Here is an 11,541-nt window from a genome sequence, read left to right as displayed (position 1 = left end):
ATTTGCTGCAAAACCCACAGAAAACCTTACACCATTTGGCATAGCAACGCAGAGTTCTTACTATGACACAATAGGAGGTAAACCAGAAAATGCTGTGAGTCCTCCAATATCAAATGAATATAGTCTAGATAAATGTTCGCATACAAAAGAAGCACAGAGTGGCATAAGCATGGCTTGGTGGATGTTCCAATTTTCTTTCGGTACAGCATACATTACAGATATAAAAATATATTACAGAGAAAACTGTAAGTATATTCAATCAGTTCATAACTACATATAGTATATTATTCCATATAAGTATAATTGAAGTAGGTTTATCTAGTTTATGATTTGGATTTTTGATAAAACAGAATATACACACTAGGAAAAAGATATTCAACACGCTAAACGTCACTTTCTTTCACATGTTACATTATGGTAAAATGTTCAATTGGTTTAGGTAAATTATTGTCATTAAAAACATTTATTTCTCTAGGAATAAAAAAAGTTACTGTCTTTTGTTGAGGTCGTTGGACTCTGTGACTATCAGTTTTTCAAGTCAATAAAACCACATGTTTACTTATCAAAAGACAGTAATTGTATAGTATCTTAATAGTTGATTCTTATAACAACTTTATTTTTTTTTTCATTTTCTAAAGATGCTTGTTATCGAAAATTAAATGAGATATGGGTAAAACGTCGACAAGACAGAAATCTAGAGAGCAACGAACAGTCTTGAACAACAGTCGATAAGTCAGAATTAAACTCTATATTTTACGCTAGTATGTAAAAGTAAACATTTTTTTTTACTATTATTTACAAACAATCAAAGGTGTGCCATCATTCCCCAATTCTCAAAATAACAACAACAATTTAAATAAACAAAAAACAATTACTGGTGAGGTTTCTGATGTTGTCATGTTGGTTTACATTAAACAGATTTGCATAGTCAGTGATTCCCTTATATCATATCTTATCTTTCTTTTTATAGTATCTTAATGGTTTTCCTTGGACGAAGAAGTGTTGTTGGGGGTGGTTATATGGAGAATATCGTGTAAATGACAGTCCTTTGATGCATGCATATATCTCAAATCTCCGTTATAACTATTCACAGCTTTTCAGATTGGGGAAATTTAGAGCATGGGCATCTGTTTATTTTGTTGGATTCTTGGAGACTTTTGTTAACACCTACATGTTTAATTAATAGGTGTCCGTAGGCTGCTGTCTCATTGACATATATTTTAGAATTATTTTTTATTTGTATCAAATGTTAGGTTTGATAAACGTTTTCGACAGGTAGTCGGCTTTAATGTAAGAAACTCATCGAGACACCAGGCTTATGATGCGTGTCTCTTGATTTCTTTTTCGTATGAAGCAGGGATCATCTAGAGAAATATAAAGAACCTAGCTTTATTTTGTAACGTAACTTTCCTTTATTAGATCACACTACTAAATGAATTTTAGCCTGAAACGGTCAACAGTCAATTCAGTACTGTTCAATTACATTTAAGAAAATTCGGTATGATGTTGATAGGTTTGGGTAAAGAGCAGCTATTAAACAATCTAAAATTGACTGCAAGTGAAAAATCTAAACAGTACTTTATTTACTGCTGTGAATAAGTCTAAAAAAAACCCCGGAAAATGACGTAGGAATCTATTATTTCAGTCTTTTAAGAGCTGGTCAGATCATAATTAGTTTACTAGTGGCTCTCATTGAATAATTCCGATAAGTTTGCATGATGATCGCATCAATCCAATAGAGCGTGAAATAAATAAAACTACAGATACAGATAAATTGTCTTCATGACGAACATTCTTCAATTGACAATAACCACTGACGGAAAGCGGATACCCTTTATTTGAGTTAACATCATGTAAACAGTGAAGAGCTTGGATTTGTGAATATCATAGTTGTTGAATCGGTCAATTTGAAACTACTTATAGCTGACTTAATTGTGCTTTAAATGTTTGTGATTACAACACGGAAGATTTCATGCAGCTTATAATTTTGTTATTTCTGAGCTCGCGATTGAGCTATAATGCTCCTAACTGAAATTATCTTTTTGCGGAGAAGCTCATATCTGAATGTAGATTGTTGAGTCAGTCAAGCTGACTTAATGTGATTATCATTATTAAGAATATTTCAGACATTATCTATAAGAAAAAGCTGCTAAAGTTTCAGCCCTGAGTGTAACATTAGCCCACTAGTAAACACTACTGTGTTGATTAAACATAGCATTGATAAGAGTCAGTTCTGTAAATGTTTTGTTAAAATTATGTTGTATTAATTTGAAAACACTTAATAATATGTTATATTACTTATTATAACAATTCATATATAGATTTAGATTTCCCACAACTTTTTTATTTAGTGGGATTTTCACTTTATCTTCGTATTTGTTTTTGGTTTTCCAAATGTTTTGATACAAGAATTACCAACGAATGATGATTTTATGTGACAAAATGCGGGTTTGTGTGCTAAATTATATTATCTTATGTCTTTGATATGTGGTTATTATCATTTTAACACTGAACATTTCTGAAAGCACTTCATCTTACATTACGATACCCCTGATTAAAGAAAAAGAAAACACTGTTATAAATCCTATGATTTTCTTGGGGAAAATAGAAATCAAAAACTGCATCCGAAATAAAATTGTACTGTTGTGAAAAGACAATTAAAAAAATGCTAAAGGAAGAGCAATTGAAATTGAATAAAAAAGAGAAACGTGACATTAATAAAGGCACCAGCAGTAAACCAGTGTTCCAAAGTCATAAATCGATTGAGAGAAAAGAAATCCGGGTTACAAACTACAACCGAGGGAAACATATCAACTGCAACAGGAAAAACAAAGGAACAAAAGGAACACTGAAGTGCAACAAAAACAAACGCCAACATACACAGAAACGAGCTATTTGATAACAACTGCCATATTTCTGACTTGGTACAGGACATTTTAAGAAAAAAATGGTGGGTTGAATCTGGTTTTATGGCTAGCCAAACCTCCCGCTTATATGACAATGTTAAAAAATATCGCTAAAATGACAACACTTCGTGACAGAAATACAGCATAAACACACGCAAGACTAACGTGCGGGACGAGCAGATTGGCATTGAATGGACAGTTGAACGTAAGAACTAAGGACGGAAATGACAAACGTATCTCCTAGTTCCATATACCACCCGCTTCAATAAGTCAGGATCCTGTTAATCAGTGGTTTTGGTTGTTTGGTGTTTAAAAGGTGTTTCTCGTTTTTATATAGTTTAAACCATTGGTTTTCCTGTTTTTATTGTTTTACACTAGTCATTTGGGGCCCTTTTAAGCTTACTGTTCGGTGTGAGCCAAGGCTCCGCGTTGAAGGTCGTACTTTGACCTATAATTGTTAACTTTTTATACATTGTGACTTGGATGGAGAGTTGTCTCATTGGCACTCATACCCCATCTTCTTATTTATAATGGGTATGACAACTTATTGTCCCTCTTTTTCGTGTGTTTATCTGTAATGTAAGAGTTCTGTTATATATAACCTTCCATCAAGTATAAGTTCGGCACACTTTCTTTTAGAATGCTATAATCTAGAAAAGATATATTATCATATAACCAATAGAAATAAAATTAAATGATATTTATAGGTTTCATAACGAATGAGAATGAGACATCGCTTGATATCAACTCGAGTTATTTAATTTCAATATAATAATAAACGAGCGTTCGGCGAGTTTATTATTACTATTTTAATTAAATAACGAGAGTTGATATCAAGCGATATCCAATTCTCACAAGTTGTTAAATCTATGTCTCTTATGGTCAAAACTCTCATTGTGTTAAATTAAAAATTCCGCGAACCATTTATCTAGTCTTTTTCACATTCATGTATGACGTCATATGTCCTTTTCCGGTGTCAACTTAAACATCAGACATTTTAAGACTTTTTTACGCTTCGGAATGTAAACCATAAAATTCAAAAAGAACATGGTCAGACAAAAAGTATGAGTGTTTTGTATATTATTGAAGAAATCACATATGTCCGTTTCCATGGAGGAAATGTACATATTAGTCTTAACCTTTGAATTGCATCAATGACCTCACGAATAACCAATGGAAGTGCCGTAACATAACAAAAATACCGAACTCCAAACAAAATTCAAATCGGAAAGTTCCTTATAAAATACGGTTCTTTTGAAATTACTTCATTTATTTCTATTGTACGACCAATTGAAGATTGTACTACATTTTTTTGTACTTCTATTGCAGCTGCCAAGCGGATGGATGGATTTAAAGTATATGTCACCAACACACCTAATGTTCCACCCGTTGGTCATCTATGTTATGAAGACCCGGAACCTGGTCTTCCAACCACCACTCAGTCAATTCCTTGCAATCACCTTGGACAATATGTCATTTATTACGATACTAAAGGATCGGATGAAGGAAATATCGTCCCCGGACCTATTGTTGAGTTATGTTACGTTGCCATTTATGGTTTGTTTGTATATCTTCCTTTTTATCATCTAAACAATCATATGTCTCCTTGAACTCAAATATTTGTTCTAACATAATATGGTGTTTACATTTGTTTAATTGTAACCAAAATTCAACTTCAAATATGTTTCATACGAATGCATACAATGTGTGGCAAATGTGTCAATGTGAAAGCAACTCAACGACACTATTCATTGATGCTAAACAAATTGTTTTTTAACACCATATAACATATGTTGTTAGTGTTCTAATTCATACAACTGTTATGTTTACAGTTACAACTCAAAGTAAGTTATACTTATCTTGACAAATGATTTAAAGGGCAATTGTATCATTATTATTACCATTTTAACAGTACCACAACATAATACATTGCAAATAATGAAATGAAGAAGACTTTCCAGGTTTTGCAATAAGTCTTCTTAATTTCATTATTTATTAGGTTGCAGTTCTGTTAAAATCCTGATAAACAGACATGTATTCATTGTCAAAACAATTTGTTTAGCATTTAAGTATAGTAATGTTGAGTTGCTTTCACATTGACAAATTTGCCACACATTGTATTCATACGTTTGTAAACAGTACAGTAATACGGTACTGCAAAGGTAAACTTTCAATTTCATAGAAGCCCTTGAAACGCAATACGTTTTGATGAAGAAAATAGTAATAACTATGATAAAATAGCTCTTTTCCGAACTTGAAGGCTGATTTTCGATAGACAAATGATTGATTAAATAATTAGTATAAATTGCTGGTGCGGAAAAATTGGTACTGTTTATGGTATAACTACTCCTGGGTCAATGCCTCTGCTGGTGGACTGATAGTCCTCGAGGGTATTACAAGCCCAGTAGCCAGTACTTTGGTACTTTGGTACTGGTATGAAAAAATGCGGATTTTGTGTTATTAAAATTTGCTATTACAAAATTTTTAAAATCATCCCTCATGCAAAGCTCTGATTCCTTGCCCGGCTTTGGCTATACTTTTTTTTAACCTTTTAGGTTTATAGCTCTTCATCCTTTTAATAAACTTTCGATTTTCAAAACTTCTGAACTAGAGCATCACTTTAGAGACATTGTGTGTCGAAATGCGCATCTGGTGCAGAAAAATTGGTACCGTTTATGTTATTGTATATTATGATACTTCAAATACAGTCGGATTTCTTTTCAATGAGTAAGTGTGACATTTTAGTAAAACACTTAAAACATCTATAAAGGTATTACGTGAATATATTTTCGCACTCTGAGAAATGCATTTTCAAGAACCGAAATATCATGAATTTGTAGTCAATGTTTGCAATCTGCTCGGCTTCACTTTTGAAGTGCATCTAACTTATAATATAGTATTACTTTGATAACTTGTTAAAAAAACAAATAACCTTGCAAATCAGAAGTTTTAACAATTATAGTAGCATAGGTTTATTTTGTGCTTTTCAAACACACCTTATTTTGTATGAATGACATATACCACACGTATTTCGCCTGGTCATTGAATCTTGCTTTTAAAGTCTAGAATTTTAAAATATATAATTCAACCTTTTGCCTTTTGACATAAATGATAAAAATTCTGAAGCAAAATTATAAACGATTTGTTCTTGCGGATGAAAAAGGAAGACTCGCCTGATCTTTGTATTACTATATAACTACCTACTTTTAAGTTCTTGTTTTTTTCTCAAAATACAATAGTCAGGAGTAGAGATGCTTATAATTGTTTTACTAAATTATTGATAATATTGCTTTTAATATTTTCCAAAATGAAGCACTGTTTTTAACAATGACGAACGTCAAAGCATCAATTTAACAAAAATGTTTATTTTTATACATGAGACCAAGACACTTTTAAACATTGCTTGTATAAATTTGGAGATAAGTGACTCAAACGAACCATTAAAACTGCATTCTTATTTAAGGTTGTCCAAAGAGGTCTTGGGGGAGTAACTGTGAAATGTCTTGTGCGGAAAGTTGTATTGAACAGCATTGCTTCCCGGGAAATGGTTCCTGTGTATTAGGAGGATGTAGTAATAACAATTGTTTGAATAACAACTGCGATAATGATACTGAAGTTTGTATCGAAGGTTGTAAAGGAGATCTAAGAGGATCCTATTGTAACATATGTAAGTAGTTATAATATAATACGTTTTTGTAATGGTACAATGGTTATCACTGATAATACGAGTAATATTGAGTGATAAGATGCTGCAATGGCGAAATACACAACAATACATTATAAGAGAAAAAAGTTAAATCACAAAAATACTGAACTCCGAGGAAAATTCAAAACGGAAAGTCACTAATCAAATGGCAAAATCAAAAGCACAAACACATCAAACGAATAGACAACAACTGTCATATTCATGACTTGGTACAGACATTTTCTTATGTAGAAAATGGTGGATTGAACCTGGTTTTATAGCGCTAAATCTCTCACTTGTATGACAGTCGCATCAAATTCCATTATATTGAAAACGATGCGTGAATAAAACAAACAGACATGATGGGTAAAAATGTCAAAATAGGGGTACAGCAGTCAACACCGTGTCACAATCTTAATCACAACAAAACCAAACAAATATTTCACAAAGAAGCACAAAAAAGCATATATCACATTTAACAACCTCGTTCATTGCTTACTTATTTTTGTATTTTATTTATGTATGCCAAATCAACCCATAAAAGATCGAGGGATTTTAAGCACTGGGACCGAATCGTAATTTTAACATTAACTCTGGCGTAGAATCGTGTGTTTGACCTCAGAATGTAAACGTCACAGAGTTAAAGATATAAAATAATTTTGTCGTTGAAAGTATGCAAAAATTATAATAGAACAATAACACAATGGCGGGATGTTTAAAGTACAGAGACACGTCATATGTATCAAAGAAACATAAAAAGTCACACGGACAAAACACACAAGTAAAAATGAAAAAATAATACAAACAACACAATGACGGGATGCATAAGTACAGAGCCACGTCAAATGTATATCACCAAAAACAGACCAAACAGTAAAAGTAATACTAATAAAGACAAATAAAAGAACACTTTAACACGTTATCAAGATGATACACAGCGTCAGTACGCAGAATCTATACTTCAAGACCATCATGTATTATTTGTGAAGTTGATACGGAATATTTATCAAAATTAGAGTTGCACTTAGTCTTATAAACGGTATCGCAGAAGGTAAAATTTCCTACTGGATATGTTTGAATATATGATTAATAACCGGAAAATTATAATAGCATTGTAGATAATTAATATAAAAATTCCTTTTTGGAGATGTACTTTTATCAGTTACAAATAATACAGACTGTTGTATGGATGTTCATTCAATATACTATTTAACTTTTTCAGAATCAGCAAAAGCTGTATATAATGTCATGGGTCTGGGAAGCGTGCTTGCGACATATATACATTATTCGTATAATTTTTCTCAAACGGGACAACTCTGCATTATATTGTCAACAAGAGAAACCTTCAGTTTCGTCCACATATGTCAGTCTTTGTCAATACTAGGATAAAACCCGTATATGTAAATGTTCCTTTTTAGGAGTTAAATCATACAAGAATACCAAAACTAATAATGTCTTGTCTTGACTTGCTGTGTATTTATGTTTGCACAACTGTCTTTTTGACGAGGAGTCAAGATAAGGAATTGACGGAGTCTGTTGTTCTTTACAATATTTGGGGGACTTCTGGAACTCTTGTATCTCGTATCAGTCTGCTATTTCTTGATTCTATTTTTTTTACGAATATGCTTAACATCAGAATATATGAGAAATAGATTACAATGCGGCATTTAATTATGATTATGAGTTGTGATTATATACAAAGCTTATAGAATAATACTTTTCTTACTACTGTTAAATCTCCTTGATATCTGTTCATGAATGCTTGTTGATTTGTGCATATTGATTTTTTTTTACTCCAAGGATTCGAAATGTGGGGAAAAATCTTTGAAACCTTATTCAAAAAGCATAAGATATATAATATGCATTGCTGTCCTATTTGTGAAAAGATGATGTCTTTATTATGTGTATTTGTTTGTAATGCTTTTACGTATGACATTATTGTCATGGGTCTATGAAATATCCTTTCGAATCTATCAATCAATATTTCCTTCATTGCCAATTGCTTAAATTTTATAATCATTGACATGTATTGTGTATGTGTTTTAGATGGAGAATGTTTTATTGACTTAAAGACTTCAGTTGTGACATGTATGCCAAAGATTGATACGGTATTAATTTTTTACAAAAGTCACATATCAATTTGAATTACAAAAAGATTTATATATGTCCCGCAAGTTCCTTGACTGGTTTAAAAATATCAAAACTAGTGTAATGCATTAAAAATCCTCGATGGGAACTTAACATGTTTTCATTAAATTTGGTCTTCCTTCCAAAGATCAGCAGTCTAATGAATGGTCAAACAATGCATTTTTCTTATTAAAAAATCCCTGTACCTCCATATAACATGTCGTAAGTTGTTGAACGTTATCATAATATACACGATTGTAAATAATAGTTAATGTTTCAAAAAATAGATGAAACAAAATCAACATATCCCATACACCTCCAACACACAAAAAAGTAGAACCATTTGAAGTTTCGAAATTTAAAACTTTTGTTTATGAAAGAAATAAATTTAAACTTTTACTGCTGTCTTTTAAAACTTAAGCATTCTTATTACATGCTTCATACTTTTTTCTATATACGACATGTGTATGCTTTTAAATCAAATCTAATAAACTCAAAAAGACGTTTTGCTTAGGAAGCGATATTTTGGGAAAATATTAATCTGGTGAGCTTAATAACATATGCGTTAGTCTTGGTGATGTGGAACAGCGGTTAGATGAAGTTAAACAAAGCTATCCCAAAAAGACAGAAAATATTGAGGGTATTTATCACGTCATAAAGCATATCTTTTACCAATCTCAAGAACCTAGATGGACGATATAATCATTGAATTAAAGGTCTGTTATAAATTGCTATTTGCTCCACCTGACTTGTTAATTTTATTTTCAATTTATCTACATACACGAAAAAACCATACCTGCATATCTAAGAATTATAATTCTAATATGAACACAGTCAAAAACAATATTATTTCTGAATGTATGGCTGATGATTGTTTTACCTTCTTTTTCCTATATAATTTGTTGTTTTATTATATATTCCTTTCAGATCACGTAAATGGAAACAGTAATTTTTCATATTTGTGTTTGTTTTTCCTCTCTGACCACTGCATTTTTCAATATAGGTGCACCCATCTAGTGGTCCCGTAAATGGTGGTACATTGTTGACAATAACTGGAACATATATTGGAAATGTAAATGACAGTATTTCTGTTGACGTCAGTGGAGTAAAATGTCACAACATCACAGTTGCGACTGCTGAAACCAAGTAAATTAACATAAATACCTCGTAAAACTTATAAAAAAAAACCAAGATAATCAGCAGTTAACACGAATAATGAACGAGAAACGATCATTAACGCACTTTACATTTTTTTTAAACAATAGATATATATAATAATATGCAGCAAATGCAATAGGAAAGTATATGTACGATACATATGCAACACTTGTAATCTAGAAATTACGCATGTTTTGTGCATCAAACCGTTTAGTAATATTTTTCAAAAGCTTGAACTCATTGTTTATTGTGGAAAATAATACTTGTATTTAAAATAGAAAATTCAATTATATGAAAAGAGAATCAATCTCTATCAGGTTATTAATAATGAATTCATCTTATTCATATCTATGTAATGTTCAACTATCATGAAAATGAAAAAGGTTTGACGTGAGTCCCTTGAATTTAGAAATTTAAAGAATGATAAATATAACAATGGGAATTATTATGTTTTCAAATTTATCAGTCTGTCAGATATCAATATTTAAAATTAAGAATTTTGTCTAACATAACATGATTGCTTTAGGATTTCAACCGTCTTGGATTTAATACTTTAAAACTGCAAAATAGCCTTATATAGTGTTTGTCATAAATATTAAGACATCAGCAATTATCTTAAAAAAAAACTAAAATGAGCTACTTCAATAAATATTTTCTAAGTATATCTTAAGTGAGATTGTTGTTCAGTTTTAAAAGATACAGGACCTGTTTGAAAGATATTCATTTCAGAAACACATCAACAATGTAGATAATCAGCCGGGAAATTTGTGCTTTTTAGTAAGACATTTGCACTTCAATTTATATGACGTTTGAGCTTTAAAAAACATTTTGTCTTTTAAGACTTCTCCTCTCCTCTATCAAGGCTCATGTCCGGCTGGTTTGACCTGCGGTAGTTATATGGTCACCTTGTTAAAACTGTTAAGTAAATTAATATCCAAACAACAGCAAATTCATTTATTCATTGACATCTGAAGGTAAAAACTCTAAAACCAAACATTTAGGACACATAAAGTCACATAGGCTTTTTTGGCTTGGTGCAATTATCATAGAGAATGAACTGATTTGACTTGCGTAATCTGTCGAAACGGGTATTTATTCAAAATCTCAAATACATACTACAACTTTCATTGTCTAACTGAGATGCCACTTTATAAATACATATTAAATCGATGAGCTTCAAACAATGCTACAGCACAGTTAAAGCTTCATCAAATGCCGGTTGGGTTAAGTAAAGCTGATTATTATATAGTTAGCATGACATTATTCAGCAGTATTTGCCATTCGTTAACTGTATGAAGGCTGTTAACTTCATAGTATTAGTAAAAATCGAAATGTTAAAAAAGCAAATTTACATCATGTTTGGGGCGCAAATGTCCTTTCGTGTTACAGGCAAACAAGTGCAATCGTGTGGCGCCCTTACTAACATCACACCGTTATCAACATTAAATCGTTTTATGCATTTATGAATTCAATGAACCGATGTTTGTATTGAAATGTTTGTATTGGTTCGTGTTGCACAGTCTTGTTTTCTATGTTGTGTTTTGTATACTGTAGTTTGTCTTTTTGTCCTTTTTTTTGCCATGGCATTGTTAGTTTGATTTATCATGTCAAATACACACAGTTAACGACATACCACTACAATTGTTATTCTTTTATTCACTTTTA

The 11,541-nt window shown here is 31.5% G+C and overlaps 1 protein-coding gene across 1 annotated transcript in view; it reads left to right on the top strand.

The window, feature by feature from the left end:
• Positions 1–231: 231 nt before the first annotated feature.
• LOC127718717 (plexin-B2-like) overlaps positions 232–11,541 on the top strand; it is a 130,466-nt gene continuing 119,156 nt past the window's right edge. Inside the window, exon 1 of the mRNA XM_052224795.1 lies at positions 232–245. The gene's annotated coding sequence lies outside the window, so the exon portion shown is untranslated. The remainder of the gene's footprint in view (positions 246–11,541) is intronic.

Source organism: Mytilus californianus, unplaced genomic scaffold (genome assembly GCF_021869535.1).
Source record: "Mytilus californianus isolate M0D057914Y unplaced genomic scaffold, xbMytCali1.0.p SCAF_1, whole genome shotgun sequence".
Lineage (NCBI taxonomy): Eukaryota > Metazoa > Mollusca > Bivalvia > Mytilida > Mytilidae > Mytilus > Mytilus californianus.
The sequence above is the reverse complement of the archived record's forward strand: the minus strand, read 5'-3'. Positions and strand labels throughout refer to the sequence as shown.